Source organism: Podarcis raffonei, chromosome W (assembly GCF_027172205.1).
Source record: "Podarcis raffonei isolate rPodRaf1 chromosome W, rPodRaf1.pri, whole genome shotgun sequence".
Taxonomy (NCBI): Eukaryota; Metazoa; Chordata; class Lepidosauria; order Squamata; family Lacertidae; genus Podarcis; species Podarcis raffonei.
Genome location: NC_070620.1, coordinates 9,579,578 through 9,602,466, shown reverse-complemented (window position 1 = coordinate 9,602,466; position 22,889 = coordinate 9,579,578).

Genomic DNA, 22,889 nt, shown 5'->3' with positions numbered 1-22,889 from the left:
CAAGAATTATGTTAGCACAAAATTGGAAATTAGAAGTAATACCCAACATAAGTGATTGGCAGGTTAAAATGATAAATTATGCTGAGCTTGATAGAATATCAGGAAGATTAAGGGACCAAGACGAACAGAAATTTCATGATAATTGGAAGAAATATTTAATGTATATGGAATCTAAATCTCAGGTGACACTGGCGGGGTTGAAATAACTCTAACAGCGGGAAAGGCCTATGTAAAAGAGGTAAAAAGTACGCGACTATATAATTTATTCGATACTTACCAAAGGAGTGGAGGGAAGTCCAAGGCTCAGTTGAGACTAACTCAGTTATGTATTTTATTTATGATTTGTGAAGTGGATATAATTTGTATAAGGTATGTGGTGGATTTTTTGTTTATGTTTTTCCTGGATATATGTGCAAATATGAATAAAAATTTATAAAAGAAAAAAATATATAATATGATCTTGATGGGAGATATGAATGGAGTGGTGTCTAGAAATATGGACAAGGCACAGAGACAGGTAGTCACCAAAGACGGCAGACTACAAAAAACCTTTTTTGACATGACGGATAATATGGACTTAGCGGACATTTGGAGAATGAAGAATCCTCTGGGTAGAGAGGGAACTTTTTTCTCTGAGGCTAAAATGACATGGACAAGAATTGACCAAATCTGGGTAACTAGGGGAATGGCTCCGAAGATTAGCAATGTGGAGATTTGCCCTAAAACTTGCTCTGACCATAATGCTGTGAAGATGGAAATGAAATTGATGCCAATGGGTTCCTTTAGATGGAGGATGAACGATACTCTGTTCAGGAACAAAGAGGTGACCAAGAAGGCCCAAAAAACTCTAAGAGATTATTTTGAGATAAATATGAATACTACAGTGGAAAAAAGAGTAATTTGGGACGCAAGCAAAGCGGTCATGAGAGGATTTCTAATACAACAGAATGCAATTAAGAAGAGAACTCAGAATGAAAAAAAGGATAAAATTCTGGAGAAAATAAAGGAAGGAGAGAAGAAACTGAGAGCAAAACCAAAGTCACAGGAGATCCTGAAAGAGATAAAGTTATACCAAGTACAATATATGAAGCTGATGAATCAGGAAATAGAATGGAAGATTAAACAGATGAGACAAAAGACATTTGAATCGGCAAATAAGTGTGGAAAATTGGTGGCCTGGCAAATGAAAAAAAGACAAAAACTTAACATTATTACGAATCTGGAAGTGGAAGGAAAGTATATACAGAACCCAGCGGAGATTAGGAAGTGTTTTCAGAGGTATTTTAAACAACTATATACACAGGAGAAGCAGGAAGAAATGGATATTGATCGATTTTTGAAAATAAATGGGCTACACAAAATCTCTCAGGAAAAACAGCTAATGTTGAACTACAAAATATCGGACCAGGAGGTGGAAGGGGCCATCCAGAATATGCAACTAGGTAAATCTCCAGGACCAGATAGTTTGACTTCAAGATATTACAGATCTTTGAAAGAATGGTTAATACAACCTTTGAAGGAAGTCTGCAATGAAATATTGGAAGGGAGAAAGGCACCAGAGTCGTGGAAGGAAGCCTATATTACACTTATACCAAAAACAGAGACTGAAAAGACACAGCTTAAGAACTACCGCCCCATATCGCTGCTTAATGTGGATTACAAATTTTTTGCAGATATTTTGGCTAAAAGATTAAAAAAGGTATTAGCAGAAGAAATCCATAAAGACCAAGCGGGCTTTCTCCCGGGCAGACATTTGTCCGATAATACGAGGAATATAATTAATATTCTAGAAAAACTACAAGTGAATATCAATACTAAGGCAGTTTTGATATTTGTGGATGCAGAGAAAGCCTTTGACAACATTTATTGGAGTTTTATGAAGATGAATCTACAGGGGATGGGGGTAGGCCAAGGTTTCGAAAATGGTATAGGTGCAATTTATTCTGAACAAAAGGCTAAATTAATTGTGAACAATGTAGTGACAGAAGAGTTTAAGATTGAGAAAGGGACACGACAAGGTTGCCCAATTTCTCCATTGCTTTTTATATCGGTCCTTGAGGTTTTGTTAAATATGATTAGAAAGGACCAAGAGGTTAAAGGTATACAAGTGGGAGCTAAACAGTACAAACTGAAAGCATTTGCTGATGACTTAGTATTGACTCGACAGGAGCCAGAATCTAGTACTAAAAGGGTACTGGAACTGATTCAAGAATTTGGACAGGTAGCAGGTTTTAAGTTGAACAAGATGAAAACTAAGGTTTTAGAGAAAAACTGTGAATGAGAGAGAGAAATTTCAGGAGGAGACAGTGTAGCACCCTGCTTGTGGTTAACACTTAGCTGGAATGAAATATTCAAAGCAGCAATAGAGAAATTAAAATAATAATTTATTTGTCAGACAAATAAATGATAGGCACAGTGGTATATGGTTACCAAAAGCTCTGCCCACTCCAGCCCTGATGGCCAGCACTTATATTTCCTCAGCCCAGCCCCCTTGCTCCTCCTTTGGCTGCCTCTGTCCAATCAGCCTGGTTGAAATTCCTATTGGCTGTTTGCTAGAACCAATCATAAAAGATACACCCATTTCCTATTACCTTTTATGGGAGACAAAGAGCTATATTTCCTTCTATCCATAAATGGCAGACAAGTAGCCATATATCTTACATTTGCCTCGACAAGGCACCTTAATTAACATTTCACCTTTTGCCCTATTGCCCTATTACCTCTTCACTCCAAAACAGATGGCTAAAACAGATGGCTCATGGTAACAGAGATCTTGGGTTCACATTCTCTCACACCATCAATGAAATAAGAATCTAACATAAGAATCTAACATTTCTTACTTTCTAAATCCTTTGCATAATTACATTTAGCCAATAAATTTCATACATTAACATAGCTTTTTAGAAGAAAAGGCCTTTTCAAAGTAAAAAGGAAACAGCTTCAAAAAGAAGCCTCTTCAGTTTACAACCCCCCTTTCCCAGCCAGCTGCTGTTCCTATTAGCTCTTGCCCTTTAACCTTATGAAAATATGGCTCAAGTCTAATGGGAGGCACCTGGCATTATTTTCTGTTAAACAATAAATTTCACTATTTACCAACTCTTAATTAGTGTTTTTGCAGCTTGATTGTATTCTGTAATATGTATGGTCAGTATCACCTTTGCTCCCAGCCTGTAATTCCCTTTTACAACTTTGAGGTACTGCTATAAATTAGGGGGGCCCTGTTCAGGAGGATAAACAACTGCCAAAGTACTTAACCAGCTGCTTTATGCCTGGCATGAAACATACAAGCATTTGCAAATATATCTTTAAGCTCATTTTAAAATACAGGCCTTGATCAGATGCCTCAACAGGACTAACGTTGGTTAAGAAAGTGAAATACTTAGGGGTTAACATGACTGCAAAAAATGTGAATTTATTTAAAGATAATTATGAAAAATGTTGGACTGAAGTGAAAAAGGATCTAGAAATATGGACAAATTTGAAGTTATCATTGTTAGGCCGAATTGCTGTGATAAAAATGAACGTGCTGCCAAGGATGTTGCTTTTGTTTCAAACATTGCAAATCTTAGATAAGATGGATTGTTTCAAGAAGTGGCAGAAAGATATTTCCAGATTTGTTTGGCAGGGCAAGAAGCCTCAAATAAAATTTAAGATATTAACCGATGCTAAAGAAAGAGGTGGATTTGCCCTGCCAGACCTTAAACTTTATTATGAATCAGCTACTTTTTGCTGGCTGAGAGAATGGCTGCTTCTTGAAAACACAGATGTGTTGGATTTAGAAGGTTTTAATAACGCATTTGGCTGGCATGCATATTTGTGGTACGATAAGGTAAAAGTGGGACGCGGGTGGCGCTGTGGGTAAAAGCCTCAGCGCCTAGGGCTTGCCGATCGAAAGGTCGGCGGTTCGAATCCCTGCGGCGGGGTGCGCTCCCACTGCTCGGTCCCAGCGCCTGCCAACCTAGCAGTTCAAAAGCACCCCCGGGTGCAAGTAGATAAATAGGGACCGCTTACCAGCGGGAAGGTAAACGGCGTTCCGTGTGCTGCGCTGGCTCGCCAGATGCAGCTTTGTCACGCTGGCCACGTGACCCGGAAGTGTCTGCGGACAGCGCTGGCCCCCGGCCTCTTGAGTGAGATGGGCGCACAACCCCAGAGTCTGTCAAGACTGGCCCGTACGGGCAGGGGTACCTTTACCTTTACCTTTAAGGTAAAAGTACATAAAGCGTTTAAAAATCATATTGTTAGAAAAGCATTGTTTAACGTTTGGATAAGATATAAGGATTTGTTAGAAAAGAGAACTCCAAGATGGCTGTCACCAATGGAAGCGAAGGCACAGAAAAAACTCAATATGGAGGCCAAATGGCCAAAATATTGGGAAATTTTGGAACAAGATGGTGATAGAATAAAATTGCAGAGCTTTGAAAAATTGAAAAACAAAGTGAGAGATTGGCTCCATTATTACCAAATAATGGAGGCTTACAATTTGGACAAAAAAGTTGGTTTCCAGGTGGAAAAATCAAAATTGGAAACAGAATTGTTGGATCCAAAAATTAAGAATTTGTCAAGAATGTATAACTTGCTGTTGAAATGGAATACTCAGGATGAAACGGTGAAATCAGTTATGATTAAATGGGCACAAGATGTTGGGCATAACATAATGATGGCTGACTGGGAACAGTTATGGACCACAGGTATGAAATTCATGGCATGTAATGCCTTAAGAGAAAACTTAATGAAAATGATTTATAGGTGGTACATGACACCAGTCAAGCTTGCAAAAAATATACCATTTGCCCGACAATAAATGTTGGAAATGTAATGAGACTGAAGGTACATTTTTTCACCTTTGGTGGACATGCCCAAGGATTAAGACATTCTGGGAGATGATTTATAACGAAATGAAAAAGATATTTAAATATACTTTTTTGAAGAAACCAGAGGCCTTTCTCCTGGGCATGGTCGGCCAATTGGTGTCAAAGAAAGATAGAACTTTTTTTATGTATGCAACAACAGCAGCAAGAATACTTATCGCGAAGTCAGCGCTGCCCAAGGTCCCAGCTCACACAAGACCAACGCTGCTTCGTTCTTTAGTATAAAAGTCTTTATTGAAGTTCAGTTTCACTTCCACACGCGCAGCGTGCAACGCTACGTCTGTAACCTTAGACCGCCGAAGCTCCATCTGAATCTCCTCCCCCCTGACACCAGTTTAAGATTCTAGCCTTACTCCACCTCTTCCTCTGTTCCTTCCTTCTCTGGGTCCGCCTGCTAGTCGGGGTCTCACCCTTCCTAGACTCCTCTGACGCTGAGTCCCCTGACTCTTCCCCCTCCCTCTTTCGGGCTTTAGGACCTGGCTCCCAATCCGGGTTTTCTGCTGTCCCACGCTCCTGCACATTTGAACTTGGCGCGCGCGCGCAGCCTCCCACTTTCCTTCTGACCGTTACACTTGTGTCACTGCTCCCTCCTTCGGGGAGGCTAGCTGGACCTGACCTTCCCTCCATTTCCCCACTTTCCGATGGGGGCGTGGTCATCCCTGACTCATCTTCTCTCCCCGCTGGAGGAGAGGCTGGTCCTGACTCATGTGACTCTTCCCCCCCACTGCGCTCTGGTGGGGGAGCTGGTCCTGATCCTCCGCTGCTCCCTTGGGAGTCCCCGCTGGCCCCTTGCTTCTGGTGCGTCCCCCCTGGGACCCCCCTTGCCCTTACCATAGGCGCCCCCTTCTGGGAATCTTCTGATTCGCTGGAGAAGCTCATGGAATCTCTCGGGTCACTGTCATATTCCCCTACGCTCCCCTCGGATTCCTCTCCTCCGCTCTCTATTTGCTCTCTCCCCTGTGCTTCTGCTCCTGAGCCTCTGACATCCATCCCCCCCCTCGAAGCCCCCCCTTCCCCCTCCCCCTCTTCGGGTGTGGGTTCCGCGTGCTCCAGTGCTGGGGGTGTGAGTGCTGGATGCCGTTCTCTCCCCCTGGTGTGCAAGTGGCCAGCGGGATCAGGCCCGCCCACAATGGGTTCGTCGACGTCGACTTCCTCTGCTTCCATTTCTCTGCTGTCGTGCTCAAATCCAGGATCCTCCCCCAACACGTCCATGTCCTCCTCTCCACCCGGTCCCTCGGGTGAGGCTGTGTGTAAGGGCCACCTCAGCAGTTCCCTGCTCCACCCCACTTCTGGTTGAGTGTCCCACCAATAGGAGCGGTCTGTGACAAACCCTGAGAGCGACCCCTCCGGGGAGCTCGTTCCTGGCGTCGGCTCCTCATCTGATGAGAAACCCTGGAACGTGCTGGCTGACAGTGTGGGTGTGAAAAGCCAGTCGTCGAAATACTCCGCCGGCATGGGTCTGTGTGGGAAGATCGAATGGAACTCGTCTTTGAGGTAATGCTCCTCCATGGCATAGCACGGCACCCACTCGTTGGCGCTGGCCGGGGTACCCTCCCTGGCAAGGAGATATTCAACTCCCTCTTCCCCTCATCTCGAGTCCAAAATCTCCGTGACCTCATTGAGTGGCGTCGCCCTCTGTGATCCCTCCCCTGTTGGCGATGTGCTACGTGGGGCTGGTGCGTTCCCTGGCGCCTGAAACCTGTGAGGTGCCTTGTAGGGTGTGAGCACTGACCTGTGAAAGACTGGGTGCATTCTGGAGCCCTCTGGGAGTGTCAACCGGAAGGCCACTGGATTGATTTGTGCCGCGACCTGGTAAGGTCCCAGCTGCTTGTGCCCGAGCTTCTTCTTAGCTAGCGTTCTGGCCGGCACTGCCTGGGCTGCTAACCAGACCCAGTCCCCCACCTGGATGTCTTCCCCGACCCTCCTGTGCCTGTCTGCCTGCATCTTGTAGGCGTGTTTCGCGAGTTCCAAGTGCCTTCGGAGTTGCTCATGGACCTCCTGTAACTCTGCGGCTAAGTGCTCTGCCCCCCGTGGCTCCCCCTCCCCCTCGGTTTCTAACCCCGGGAAGGTTCTGGGATGCCGCCCATTGTTGGCGAAGAACGGTGTCACCCCTGTAGACCCGTGCTTCGTGTTGTTGTAGGCAAACTCGGCCAGCGGTAGGTAGTCCACCCAGGTCGAGGGCTGTTGATTAGCGTAGCATCGCAGGTACTGCTGCATGATGGCGTTGACCCTCTCCGCTTGTCCGTTGGTCTGCGGGTGTCGTGCCGACGCTAAGTTGATCTTGACGTTCAGGATGCCCAGCAGCTTCTGCCAGAAGCTCAAGATGAATTGGTGGCCCCGGTCGGACAGGATGGACCGCGGCAAGCCGTGAGCTTTGAACACGTGGTCTATGAACAGCTTGGCCGTCTGTTCCGCTGTGGCCACCTTCGCGCACGGAATGAAGTGCGCCATCTTGGTGAACAGGTCTACGACCACGAGTACCGCTGTTTTGCCTCGCGAGCTGGGCAGAGCTGTAACAAAGTCCAGGGCCACTTTCTCCCACGGTTCGAGCGGCGTCTGCAGTGGTTCCAGCAAACCCGCCGGCTTCCTGTGTACTGGTTTGGCCCTTTGGCAGGTGTCACACCTGGAAACGTAATCCGCGACTTCTCCCCTCACCTTGGGCCACCAAAAGTCCCTGGTGACTAATTCCGCCGTCTTGTCCTTGCCGAAGTGCCCAGCGCTGGGCGCGTCGTGTAGCTGCTGCAGGACTCTCGCGCGAAGGTCGTCTCCCGGTACGTAGAGAGCCCCTTTGCGGAGGAGTAGTCCGTCGCGTATCTGGAACTCGTCGTCCTTCGCTGTGCCGTTTCGCACCTCCTCTATCTTGGATTGTGCAAACGAATCCGCCTGCAGCGCGCGACGCACTGCGTCCAGGTCCACGGCGGCTGAAGCGCACGCTCACGCTTTTGGTGCGAAAATGTGTTTGGCCGCTGCCGGTGCCGCTTCCTCGAGATACTGCGGCTTCCTGGATAGCGCATCCGCCATGACGTTGTTGTCTCCCGGGATGTATTCTATCCGGAAATCGAAATCCGCAAAGAACTCCGCCCAGCGGATGTGTCTCTGGTTCAGGAACCTCGCCGTGCGCCAGTACTCCAGGTTCTTATGGTCTGTGCGGACCTGCACTGTGTGTCTGGCTCCGACCAGGAAGTGCCGCCACGCCTTGAAGGCTGCATGAATGGCCAGCAACTCCCTGTCCCAGATGGTGTAGTTCTGCTCCGACTTGCTGAGCTTCCTGGAGTAGAATGCGCACGGTCTCCAGTCCCCTTGCGGATCTTGCTGCAACAGGACCGCCCCCACCGCTCTGTCCGAGGCGTCCGTTTCAACCCTTATCGGTTTGCTGGGGTTTACGTGTAGCAGCTGTTCTTCGGACGCGCAGAGACGCTTGAGCCTCCGAAAGGACTGCTCCGCCTGGTCCGTCCAGGTGAACTTCTTCTTCTTGGAGCTGAGGGTGTCCGTGATGGCCGCCGTCTCCTTAACGAACCCCTTGATGAACTTGCGATAAAAGTTGGCGAAACCGACGAACTTCTGGACCTCCTTCCGATTGCGCGGGCTCTTCCAGTCCAACACCGAGCGGACCTTGGCGCTGTCCATGGCGAGTCCCTTGTCGGACAGCTTGTAGCCCAGGAAATCCACCTCCGTCATGTCGAACTGGCACTTCTCCAGCTTGGCGTAAAGTCTGTGCTCCCGTAGTGTCTGCAGGACCTCCTTGACGTCCTCCTCGTGCGCCTCCTGCGATTCCGAGAAGATCAGGATGTCATCTAAGAAGCAGACGCACTTCTTGTAGAGAAGTCCTGCTAACACGTGGTGCATGAAAGCTTGGAAACAATGGGAGCCATTTTGCAGACCAAACGGCATGACTCGGTATTCATAGGTGCCTAAAGGCGTAAACATGGCTGTCTTCCACTCATCGCCCTCCCGCATGCGTATAAGGTTGTACGCCCCTCGTAGATCCAACTTGGTGAAGATCCGGCCCTTCCTCACCGTCACGAGCAGGTCGTCAATCTTGGGCATGGGGAATGCCGTGGGCTTTGTCCTGGAATTGATGATCCTATAATCCACTATGAGCCTCCGTTCGGGCGTGTCCTTCTTCTTCACGAAAAACACGGGACTGCCCCCCACTGCTTTGGATTCCCGGATGAATCCCCGCTGCACGTTGCGATCTATGAACTCCCTGAGTTCTTGCATTTCGTCTTCAGACATGGAGTACAGTCTTCCAGTCGGCAGCGTCGCCCCCGGCAGGAGGTCAATCTTGCAGTCGTAGGGCCTGTGGGGAGGCAGCTTGTCCGCTTCCTTCTCGCAGAAGACCTCCAAAAAGGCCTTGTACTTGTTGGGTACCGCTTGTACCATGCCTAGGTGTAGCTGCGGTTCATCCTCTTGCCCCTCTTCTTCCTGGCAGGTCTGGATCCAGTGTTCTGCGCAGTAGGAAGAGCAGAAGGTCAATTGCCGCTGGTACCATGCTAATGCCGGGCTGTGCCTATCCAGCCAACTCATGCCCAACACTATGGGCGTGTCCGACAGGTGGGTGACGTTGAAGCTGATGACTTCGCGGTGGTTCCCAATTTACATCACCAGAGGCGGTGTTTGCTGTACCACCTCTCCTCCCAGTATCTTCCTGCCATCTACCGTGACGACATTTAGGGGCATCGTGGCTGGCAGGAGTGCTATGCAATGCTGCTTGACGAAGTCCACTCCTACAAAGTCTGCATTGCTACCAGAGTCAATGGTAATAGGGACCTCCAGGGTGAGCCCATCGGGCAGCTGGAGCGATGCGGTGAGTTGCACCACTGGTTTGGGTGGGAGGGGGTCTGTGGGCTGCAAAATCTCTGGGGGCTGCTTCACTGACTCGCCTGGTTGACCCCCAGTGCTGTTGTTTCCAACCAGGCTTCGTCGTTTCCCTGCAGCTGTTCCCCCTGCTGAATTGCTCCTTTTACAGTTGCTGAAGCTGCAGTGTGCTTCTGGATCCTCTGGGAACACTCTTTGGCCATGTGCAGTGCACTGTCGCAGATGTAACACTTCCTGCTCCCTCTAGGAGCCTTCGCCTTGACTGCTCCTGGTGTTTGGGCTCTGCTTGCTGTCTGAGCCCTGGCACCACCTATCTCCATCGGCTCTTCTCCCCTCCCCAGCGGAGGCGTGGATTGAGCGCGCTCTGTCTCTCTGGGTAGGAAGGGAGTTGTTCTGGCTAGCGTGTTTGCCCTACGTCCCTCCTCCCTGCTCCAAGGGCGGTCTTCCAGGCGCACCCCTATTGCGAGCGCCCTTTGGACTACTTCTGTGGTGCTTTTGGGCCTCTCTCCCCTTGCCAGCTCATATTTCACGGCTCCATTCAGCCCCTCCCAGAACAGATCCCTGACGGCAGCGGAGTCCTTCTGCCAGCCCAGCACATTTACTAACCCAAAAAAGCGGGAGTGATATTGTCGCACCGTTGCTTTCCCCTGCCTCAGTCCATGCATTTCCCTTCTGGCCACATCCACATCTACCATTGATTTAAAACAAGCGTCCATAGCTTCAATAAAAGCGCTTGAATCTTTGAGGGCGGGATCATTTTCATGCAATAAGGTCCGCAGCCACGACTTAGCTTCCTTATGCAGATGAGTGATTACGAAGCCCACTTTCTCCTCCTCATCTCTAAAGTCTTTCCGAAGCAAATTGAGCGCGAAAACTATGTCTGCTCTGAAGTTAGGATACTGCTGCAGGTTCCCGTCGAAGTGGGCTACTATGCTGCCCCCCCCCCCGTTTCCCGAGGCCAACTCCCTCCGGCTTGGCTCCTGGCTGCCCCTCCTTGCCCCAACGGTCCCACCTGGCTTGCAGATCCCGGCAGAGCGCAGCTGTTTCTTCTTCCTTTTTCTTTGATGCGGCCAATTCTGCGTAAAGCGCTGAGACTGCATCCTGCAGTTGTGTCACCTTCTCCTCTGTAGTCATCTTTGCCTATCTTCGTGAGCTTGCAAAACACCAAGTTTTTGCCCCTCGCTGCGCCAACTCACGCTGCGAGGGTTGAATACTTTTGGGTGATGGAGCTTACTGTCAGCGCTGCCCAAGGTCCCAGCTCACACAAGACCAACGCTGCTTCGTTCTTTAGTATAAAAGTCCTTATTGAAGTTCAGTTTCACTTCCACACGCGCAGCGTGCAACGCTACGTCTGTAACCTTAGACCGCCGAAGCTCCATCTGAATCTCCTCCCCCCTGACACCAGTTTAAGATTCTAGCCTTACTCCACCTCTTCCTCTGTTCCTTCCTTCTCTGGGTCCGCCTGCTAGTCGGGGTCTCACCCTTCCTAGACTCCTCTGACGCTGAGTCCCCTGACTCTTCCCCCTCCCTCTTTCGGGCTTTAGGACCTGGCTCCCAATCCGGGTTTTCTGCTGTCCCGCGCTCCTGCACATTTGAACTTGGCGCGCGCGCGCAGCCTCCCACTTTCCTTCTGACCGTTACACTTGTGTCACTGCTCCCTCCTTCGGGGAGGCTAGCTGGACCTGACCTTCCCTCCGTTTCCCCACTTTCCGATGGGGGCGTGGTCATCCCTGACTCATCTTCTCTCCCCGCTGGAGGAGAGGCTGGTCCTGACTCATGTGACTCTTCCCCCCCACTGCGCTCTGGTGGGGGAGCTGGTCCTGATCCTCCGCTGCTCCCTTGGGAGTCCCCGCTGGCCCCTTGCTTCTGGTGCGTCCCCCCTGGGACCCCCCTTGCCCTTACCATAGGCGCCCCCTTCTGGGAATCTTCTGATTCGCTGGAGAAGCTCATGGAATCTCTCGGGTCACTGTCATATTCCCCTACGCTCCCCTCGGATTCCTCTCCTCCGCTCTCTATTTGCTCTCTCCCCTGTGCTTCTGCTCCTGAGCCTCTGACAGTATGCAACAACAGCAGCAAGAATACTTATCGCGAAGTATTGGAAGACACAAGATTTACCCACACAGGAAGAATGGCAGATGAAGTTGATGGACTACATGGAATTGGCGGAAATGACTGGCAGAATCCGAGACCAGGGAGAAGAATCGGTGGAAGAAGATTGGAAAAAGTTTAAAGACTACTTACAGAAATATTGTAAAATTAATGAATGTTAGAAAAATGTTGGAATGAAGTTATATGACTTTAGTAGAAATGTTATAAGGAATTAGGTATAGATAGATTAATAGGGTATTAAACGGAAAAATAAGGTTAGAATGTGTTAAGATAATTATAGGATAGAAAACAGAGGAAGATGGAGAGGAATTGCTGAAACAATTAATAGAAGTGGAAGACAAAAAGGGAGGTGTGAGGAGTTCGTGGAAACAAGTGAATGAAAGATAAGATATTGAAATTGGATTGTGTTTGGAATGGTTTTTGTTTTGTTAGTGTTTTGTAGGGTTTTTTGTATTGTATTGTATTGTTTTGTTTTTGTTTTTTGTAGTGGTGTGTTTAAATTGTTGAAAAATTAATAAATATTATTTTTTTAAAAAAGAAACCCCTTACTATGGGGGTGGGGGGTCTGTTGGAGGATCTCTGAGATGGCAGGAGGGGAACACTTCGGAAAAACTTTTAATTTCATTTTTGGGAACTGCGTAGTTTTAAATAAGAAGCCTCTTTTCGTTATTTTTTAAATTTTTATTTAAGTGCCAAGCAGCAGCATTTTGAAAGAACTTCCAAGTCCGAGTTAAAAGAGAGAGATACTGTTTATTGTTACTCTTACTTTATTTTTTACTTGGAGAAAAGCGGAGCAGAGAAAGACGTGCTTCACACACACACACACCTTGCTTCCTGTCTGTGGTTTTTCTTTTACTTTTAGCGGTTTGAGACTGGATTGGTGGACTTAGACTGTCCTAATTGCTTTTTTATTTTTGTTGTGACTGGTTTTTTAATTTTTATATTTATTATATTTTTTTGCCTTCTTTTTCTCTCCTTTTTTATTTTTATTGGGGTGGGTACTGTGAAGTGGACGCTTGAAGGCTAAGGGTGGAACATTATTGTACTTGCTTTTTGTTCTTTTTTTACTGTTTGCTCCTTTTTATGTTTTGCAACATAAAAAAAGCATTGTGGTGGATTGGCTAAACAAGTGGCAGAAGATATATATACTTTTTTATTACTTTTATTATTTGGATTTTTATTGGATCTTTATTGGATTATAATTCCCCTGTCCTGAAATTTGTGGTGGATTGGCCAAACAAGTGGCGGAATAATTAATTTTTTATATTTATATTTTTTATTCTTTCCTTAATAATTGGACATATTTGTGGATTACAACTTCTTTGGTGTGGCTCTGTGGATCTGATATTTTGGATTGGCCAAACAAGAGGCGAAAGTTGAGTATTGTTTGGTGTTTTTGCTTAACATTGGTGGGTGACACCTAGAGGTGAGGAGTAAAATAATATTTAAGAAAGAATAGCAGAAGAATGGAGAAGACACAGAAAAGGACAGGAGATGGCAGAACACCATTGGAACCTGGAACTTCCTAAAACTGTGGAGAATGTTCAAGAATTCAAATATTGGTCTATAGGGAAAGATTTGTGGGCAAACAACTAAACTTCTTAATTTTTAATATTTCTTTCTGTGGCAATATACAATTGTGGTTGGAGAAACCCAGCTGAGTGGGCGGGGTCTAAATATAATCATAATCATAATCATAATCATTACAATGTCACACAAGATCCTCAATTTATTCTCAGCAATAAGAAGTGATGACCCATGTGTATTAGAAAATTTGCAAGCTCTATTTTTCCTGGATACATGCTATGCGTATTACATATTTGTTTATTTGTTTTTTGTTTAAATCGGGTGCTCAGCTTCTTCTACCATTGCAAGGAAATGGCCTCCTATCCTGAGCAGTACTGAGTGTCCAGCCAAGCAGTGGACTGGGATGCGGGCCTCACTGGAGTCCCTTGGGCATGCCCATTGTGCAGAACCTGGCTGGCCGGAGCCCCCTCTGACAGCAGGCACCATGGGGGGGGGAGAGATCTGCTCGGTGGTGAAGTGCCCCCACTTTGCATGCCAAAGGCTGCAGGTTCAATCCCTGGCACCCCCACCCCCCCTTAAATGGACCCTTGGCTGGAGAGTTGCTGCCAGCAAGCAGACAATACAGTGGTGCCCCGCAAGACAAATGCCTCGCAAGACGAAAAACTCACTAGATGAAAGGGTTTTCCGTTTTTTGAGTCGTTCTGCAAGACGAATTTCCCTATGGGCTTGCTTCGCAAGACGAAACGTCTTGCGAGTTCTTGCGAGTTTGTTTCCTTTTTCTTAAAGCCGCTAAGCCGTTAATAGCCGCCAAGCCGCTAAGCTGCTAATAGCTGCTAAGCCGCTAATAGCCGTGCTTCGCAAGACGAAAAAACCGCAAGACAAAGAGACTCGCGGAACGGATTAATTTCGTCTTGCGAGGCACCACTGTACCGGTGAGTTAGATGGACACCAGTGTCTGCCAGATTCTTCTGTTCTGTGCCTTGGCGGAGCAGGTGTGATGAAACCTTGGGCCTCATCCCAGAGGTTTCTGAGCTACAATTCCCCTCAGCCCCAGCTGATGGTGGTTGATGGGAGTTGTAGTCCAAAATATTTATTTGTTTGCATTTATGTCCCACCTCGTTCTCCCAGGAGCTTAAGGTGGCAGAGGTACAGGGTTCTCCCTTCCCTATTGAATCCCATCGCAGCACTCTCTAGCAATACCATTGCAGTGCCTTTGAGTGCATGCAGAGTGCCCATACCCTGTGATGCCTTGCGACTGGCCTTCGCGTGGCTTTATCCACCAGGGGTCGCCGTGAGGGGCGGAGAAGCGCTATAGTTCAGAAGGTCCCAGGCTTAGTCCCCAGGGACATCTCCAGCAAGCAGGGCTGGGAGAAGACTCATGAGGAGATGCTGCCAGTGTGGGAGGGCAGGTAAGCCCCTTCCTTCATAATCGATCTCAAGACATCACTTGAGTAGCAGTGGCCATCAACCGGGGGAGGGGGAAATGTCCACATTGAATATTTTATTAGGGGTGGGCAAAGGGACCTCGACCCCTAGCAGTTGGCTTCTATGGACTTACCTCTAATGCCACACCCAGGGAGCTTCGAGGCCGAGTGGGAGGATTTGAACCCAGGTCTTTCCCAGGTCCTAGTCTGACAAACTAATCACTATGCCACCCCAGATCTCTTAAAAAAAAGCTCCTGCAACAACGGAGGCCAAAAGGCAAAATGAAAGTGTACTGATTTGGGAGGACTAGAGGAAAGGGAGGGGGCGCTGACACCAGCCGCTCTTAAAGGGCTCAAAAACCGCCCCCAGATAGGAAAAGAGGAAGGATGTGCGCGAGAGCAGGAGTGACGCGAGGAATCAGGACATCATTGGCATTGCGCATAATTGTGCAGGGGTGCGCGCAGACATCTTTGCTAGCGGCACCGAGGAAACTCAGCGGTAGGCAGAGGACTTCCCAACGTGGCAGAGATGGGGAACCCACGGCCATGTTGGCTGCAAGTCCGGCGAGCAACGGGCCACGGGGGGTTGACCACACCTGAACTCCCAATTCTCATTTCCCGTTGACCGGCTTACAGGAATTGGTGGGACTTGACAATATTTGCAAATGCACTTTGCTGGGAGGTCCTTTCCCCAGCTTTCTTAATTATTTAATTTGTAACGCACTGCCTTTCTGGCCAAGGAACCCAAGGCGGTTCACCATTTTCGAATGCAGAAACTGTTGGGATACTGCCAGGGAGATAAAGTCCATCTGAGCCCCCAAGCTCGGTGCCGGACGATCCATCGACCTCCCCGTAGTCAGGCAATATCAGCAATTTAGCGACACTAAGCCTCAGGCTTAGTGCACACTCTGACAGCAGAATTCACACAACAGAAGTTGCACAAGCATGAGAGCAGAACATGCATATTTACAGTTTTATTTGCTGTTGGTCAGAACAAAGAAGGCATGACCGTCTGCTCCGACTGCTCAGGCAAAACAGCAAAAACGAAAGGAACTTACAACATAAACATCCTGTGAGACAGGAACTTACGCAGGCTGTTATACAAACATCCTGCTCCCTTTTAAGGTGGAACGGAAATATCCTAACATCCTCCCCCTTTCCGTGTAACCTGTAGTACCTGTGGTTCAACCCAATTGCAACCTTTGTGCGTAAACCTTCAGTTGTTCTCTGTTAACAACCTTAGACAACAGATCAGCAGGAATTTCATTTCCTGGCATGTAGGACACCTGAATGAGTCCTTTCTGAATACACTCTCTTGCACGATGTAGCTTAATCTGCAAGTACTTGGTCCTTTGCTTGCAACTCTCTGAGTTTAGCAAAGCCAAACAAGATCTATTGTCTTGATACACTTGTATAGGACATTTCACAGAAACCCCAATGTCCTTAAACAGTTGCATCAACCATTCACAATCCATGAGTGAAAATGACAGAGCATTGAGTTCTGCTTCACAGGAACTTAGGCTTACTGTTGTCTGCTTTTTGCACAACCAGTCAAACAGGCAGTGGTTGTACATGTAGCATACTCCAGAAGTGCTTGTACCATCCGTGGTGTCACTTCCAAAACTTGCATCTGCAAAGATTTCAAGACCTCCAGTCTTCTGACTGGTGAACCTCAGCCTGTAGTGCATAGTCCCTTTCAAATACCGGGCTATGCGCTTCAGAGCTTTCCAATCCTGAACAGTAGGATTGTTAGCATGTCTGCTAAGCAGGTTAGTGCTTACAGCAATGTCAGGTCTCGAACATCTAGCAATGAAATTCAACTTGCCTAGAATGCATCTGTATAGCGTTGTGTCAGAAAACGCTTCAGCAGTACTGTCTACCTGGTAACTTGTCACCATCGGTGTGTCTGCTGGGTTTGCATCAACCAAATTCAACCTGGTTAACACATCAGTAATTTTCTGTGTTTGGTGTACCAGAAAATTACCTGCTTGGTCCCTCTCCACCTGCAGAGAAAGATAGTTGGATACCTCACCAAGATCCTTCATGTCAAAGTGCTCCTTCAGCTGAGCTAGGGTGCTTTGGTAAAAAGCCTGATTCTTCCAAAACATCAGAAGATCATCAACAAAACATAAACAATACAGTTTGTTTTGCCCCTCCTCCTTGACAAACACACATGGATCAGCTTTGCCCTGGTGAAAACCTAGAGAAAGCAACGTTTCAGTGAGTTTTGTGTTCCAACACCTGGCACTCTGCTTGAGACCATATAAGGATTTCCGCAGTTTACAGACCATTCCCTTCTGTATCTGCATTCCATCAGGTGGAAGCATGTACAGCTCCTCCCCCAAAATCCCGTACAAAAAAGCTGTATTAATGTCATGATGGGAAACATGCAGTTTCTCCTCCGCAGCGATCTTGAGCATCAGCCGAATGCTCTCATATTTGACCGTGGGTGAGTAGGTCTCGTGGTAATCCTGCCCTGGTACCTGTGAAAAACCTCTGGCAACCAATCTGGCTTTGTGTCTGACAACCTTGCCATTCTGGTCTGTCTTGGCCTTGAAGACCCATTTGCTGCCAACCAGTCTCATCCCTGGGACTACCGGTACCAGCTCCCAAGTCTGGTTCCTGTTCAAGGAATCAACTTCAGCCTTCATGGCATTAAGCCAAGGCTCAGCATCTTTAGAGGTTAACTCCTGGACCTCTTTGAAGCTTGAAGGTTCCCACACCTTCTCTGAGCTACTAAGAACAGCAGTTGCCATCTTAGCAAACTCATCAGCAAATCTCTTTGGAGGTTTGCCTTTGGTCGCCCTTTCAGACCTGCGAACCAGACGCAAGTCTTCTGGACTCATCTCCTCCTTCTTAGGAGAAAAGCGACCAATGGTGAACAGTGGTTCTTCCAGTTCATTGTCAGACTCATCAGATGGTCTGACTGAGGCCTTTGCGCTCTTGTAGTCTGCTGTGTCATCACTGTCACTGACAGCAGCAGCAGCGCCGCCCACTGAACTGGAATCCGAACTCTGATCATCATCATCATCATCATCATCATCCTCAGTTTCCTCAGCTTTCTCAGCATGATCTGCTTTCTTCACATCACCTTCATCCTCCTCTGGGTAACTCTGGAAAATTCCCACATTTTCCCCCCACTTAGGATTGTACTCAACACTCCTTGTGAACTTAATGGATTTAGAGTTAGTCATCCATACCCTGTATGCACCTTTTTCGTACCCCATGAACAAACCATGTGCCCCACGCTTCCCAAGCTTGTTGCTTTGTGGGGTGTGCACCCACATGTCAGAACCAAAGATTTTCAAGTGTTTGGTGTTAGGTTTCCTCCCATACATCTTCTCATAGGGAGTGCAGCCAATAGGTGATGACAGTCTCCTGTTAAAAGAATAAACAAAATTCGCCAAAGCCTCCCCCCAAAACTTCTCAGGGAGATTGGCATCATGCAACAAGGTTTTTATTCCTTGCAGCAACGTTTGATTTGCTCTCTCCGCAAGCCCATTCATCCATGGCGATCTAGGCGTTGACAAATCATGCTGGATTCCCTTCTCAGTCAGGAAAGCTTCAAACTGCTGAGAAGTGAATTCCCCGCCTCGATCAGTAAACAGACAACCAATACGTTTACCGTGAGCATTCTCCAACCAAGCACAGAATGCCTTGAACTTAGGAAATGCTTGCGATTTCTGCTCGAGCATAAACACATGAATGTACCTGGAAAAAGAATCAATTAGAACCATGAAGTACCTTGCTCTACCCAAAGAGGGCGCTAGAGGACCTACCAGGTCTGCATGAACTAGCTGGTAGGGTTTGGAAGCCTGCCTGCTAGACTCCTTGCCTTTTGGAGCAACCTTCACCTTGTTCTCTGCACAAGATACACATTTCATGTGATATTTACAAGGTTTGATGTCCAAACCTTCAACCAACTCAGGCATCTTGGCTAGCGCTTGCCAAGAGAGGTGACAAAATCTGTGATGTGCATCATGAATGCATCCTGCATGAAGAACCTTGTTAGTTTGTGCAACACAACAAGTATCAGCATTAGATATAGCAACACCATTGTCATCATAAGTTAGACAGAACAAACCATCCATCAACTTTGCATGCAAAATGTCCTCTTTGCCTTTTCTGATGACACAGACAGTCCTCTTGAAGGAAACCTCAAAACCACGCCCAGTCAGCTGTGGTACACTAAGCAAATTGTCCGCAGCTCCTGGAACAAAAAGTACACCTTTGATGGTAGTATTCAGACTTGCAAGTTTCACAGTCCCAACTCCTGCAGCTTGCAAAGTCCTTCCATCAGCCAGCTGGACCTCTCCATCTTGAGGTGTGAAGGAGATGAACAGATGGCGGTCTTTGCTGAGATGGCGCGTCGCCCCAGAGTCCACAATAAACCTGGCCTTCCCCTTCGAAGCAGATTTGCTGGCAAACAAAACCTTGTTTTCCACCAGCGTGGGCTTTTGCAGCTTGCCTTTAGCCTTTGGTGAAGCTGTGCCAGCAAACATAGCCTTGTTTTCCACTGGCGAGGGCTTTTGCAACTTGCCCCCCTGCTCCTGGCCATCAGACGTGCCTTTAGCCTTTGGTGGAGCTGTGCCAGCAAACATAGCCTTGTTTTCCACTGGCGTGGGCTTTTGCAGCTTGCCCCCCCGCTCCTGGCCACCTGCAAGCATCTTGCTCTGTTTACATCTGGTCTTCCGGCCTCTGCAAAGGCTCTGACCTTGGTTCTCACGAGAAACAGAGCTCTCAGCTGCCGACTCCTTGGCTCCCCCTGGAGGCTGGAATGCTGCCTGGGATGACGTTATAGTCTGCTCCCCCTGCAGCTTGCAACCGGTGCCCTCAGCATCCCTGCATTCACTAGCATTCTGGGAAACAGCCAGGACCTCCGATGCATTCAAACACTGGGCTGGGATTATTGGCTGGTGGGCCCTTTTCAAAGCATCCCACATGTCACGTGCCGTGAGATTTCCAGCAAGCGTCTTTATTTCCTCCAGAGAGACGGATAAGACAATAATATCCACGGCCTTCAAATTCTGGCCCTGCCATTTCTCTGTCCGAGGAACTGGAGTGGCTTGAGATACAGTATGCCAGACTCCAAACTGACGCAGCAAACTCTCACACCATTTTGCCCAGGTCTGATAGTTGTGCCGATTTAACTTTGGGCACTCAGTGGCCTCTGAAGCTTGGAAAAACTCCATTCCAGCTTTTTACGTGAGCCGTTAGCCTTTATTGCCTTCTAAGACTTCTTATCTCGGCAGCTCATAAATCACGATGCCTCTGGCTCGGCTCCCAGGCCAATTAGTTTTGCCGGACATCAAAGGCTCTTGCCGGCTGAAAAGCCTCTGCTTTCACTTTCCCAGCACATACCTTTCAGCAGTCTGACGCTGTCTTACTCCTGCAAGTGCCGTGAATCTGGGCCCGAAACCTGTTGTTGGGATACTGCCAGGGAGATAAAGTCCATCTGAGCCCCCAAGCTCGGTGCCGGACGATCCATCGACCTCCCCGTAGTCAGGCAATATCAGCAATTTAGCGACACTAAGCCTCAGGCTTAGTGCACACTCTGACAGCAGAATTCACACAACAGAAGTTGCACAAGCATGAGAGCAGAACATGCATATTTACAGTTTTATTTGCTGTTGGTCAGAACAAAGAAGGCATGACCGTCTGCTCCGACTGCTCAGGCAAAACAGCAAAAACGAAAGGAACTTACAACATAAACATCCTGTGAGACAGGAACTTACGCAGGCTGTTATACAAACATCCTGCTCCCTTTTAAGGTGGAACGGAAATATCCTAACAGAAACAAATAAATTATACAGCATAAACCAAGAAGTTCTCACTGAAGTAGGAACCAGACCGAGGTGAGGAGTTGAGTTTTGGCGCTCCTCTTCTGCTCCAGATGTGGTCCCCAGGCTCCAGCAGCCTCTGGAGAGCCGCAGGCCCCTCACCCCCAGCGCTCTGAGCTTGGGGAGGGCTGTTGCGCCAGCAGCCTGCTTCCAAGATGCATCTGGAGGATGGTGTTATAAGAATTTTAAGGTCTTAGATATCTAATAAATGTTCATAAATGGACCAAGCAAACACGTGCATAAATATAGAAACCACATGTCTGGAGCAGCACAGGAATACAGTCCTGAAACCATTTTGACTCCCAAACTGACCAAATGTTTCTCTCCAAGGAGAGAGAGGGAACCTTCCCATTGTCTCAGGAATTAAGTGATTACCATCTCAAAAGACTGGCCAGGTTCCCCAGGTAATCCAATCATTATTTTTTTTTATTAAATATTTATTAGCATTTTCAAATAACACACAACAAACAAAAACAAAAAATAAACAAAACAAAAAACACAAAAATACATAACATTCAAAACTAAACAAAAAAAAATAGAAAAAACACATAAAGTTTCTAATACTTATTATTCTTAACCTTATTTCTCAGACTTCCTCACACCTCCCCTTCTTGTATTCCAATTTAAATTGTCAGTTCAGCAAGTCCTTAACTTATTTCTTTACCTTAGCTTAAACATTTGTTCTAACGTACTATTGCTTTACTTTACTTCTTTTTTCCATTTCTTCAATTTATTTTTAACAGCCTTATTTTCAGTTAATTTAAAAAGAAAAGAAACCAATTTTACCTTATTAAAATTACACATCAATACTTATACCTCATTGATTATTCTTAAACCTTTTTCCTAAAGTCGACCAAAATTTCCCTTCCACGATTTACCCAATTTCCTTACCACTAACAAAAAATATAAAAAGCAAATTATCCTTATGTACCCTTTGGATTCCCAACCTCCACCCACCCTTTTCCCGGTTCCAGTCCCCAACCAATATCCATCAGTCTTTATATTATTTATTTAGCCTGGAGATCTCACATCCGAGGCCCTTATATCTCTCTCAGTTCCTTTCTGCCGGTCTCTTTGATAGTCCTTGATGTTAAACCCCAAGTCTCGGAGGGGCTCCGGCCCAACAGAATCCCTGTCGCTTCCAGCCAGTCCTCCATACTTAAAGGCAAAGCCTATGGGGTACTCCAACTCTTGTTTCAAATTTCTTTCAAATCCAGATGTCCCCAAAGCTCCAACTTTCACCAACAAATTTGTAATCCTCAGGTCTTCAGATCTCCTCCAAAAGGGATCTCTCCATTTTCCAAACTCCCATTCAGACCAGGCTTTCCACATCCACTTTTTATTATCCTTTTTTATCATCATGTCAGGCCTCATATTGTAACTCTCCTTTGACTCCTGCAAATCTCCTGCTCCTCCTTCATTTTCTTCAAAAACAACATATTGCTCCATCGTATCTACACTTTCAGTTTCATTTATTTGTTCAGTTGAATGGGCTTCCTGTTTCAAGTCCTTATCAGGCTCAAAACTGTTGTTTACTGTCCAGTGTAGTAGTGATACCTTTGTAGACAAAGCATTGTACTCATCTTGCAAGTTTCCCAAGAGAACGAGTGCTCTGTCCAATTCTGCTTGGATTTTACATACTCCAGCCATTTTTGTGATGTAATGTCCCTATTACCCCTCTAGGGGGATTTTAGTTCCTTGTTGTTCCTTTCAGCTCAAAACCAAAAGTCCAGTTATTTTGTATCAGCCCTCCTTATTTTCAACAAGTTATACCAAGTAAACCAGCAAAAACAGCAGAAACAATGTTCCCTTTTTCCAGCTGACAACTAGCTGACTAGCAGCTCACTTGACAGCTGTCAAAATCTTCAATGCAACAGGCTTTCTCATAGGACGTTCCCGGGTCTCGGGGGGGGGGGTGAAATTTCAGCTCCCAAAATTCTTTTTATCCTCCAGTAAGTCTTCTTATAGTATCAAAACCGTGAAGTCAGGATCTTTCATTAAAAAACAAAAAACAGATTCTCTCGACCTTAGCTGCCCAGTCCTTTGCTTTAGATTGTTTACAAAGAGGGGGGGGTGAACTTCCTTTTTAGCCCCTTCCCGCTCGTTCCAAATCCAAAATTAAAAATTTTTAAAGTTCCAATCTCCGTATTACTCACGGGTTTATATTTTGGAGTCCAATCGGTTTTGGAAGAAGTTGGCGCTCTCTGTCAATGGCTTGCGGCTTCACTCCGTAGGCGAGGGAGTACTCTCAGCACCACGCCTCACCCTGCCTCCGTTCCGAAGCCTTTAAAAAGGCTCCGTCG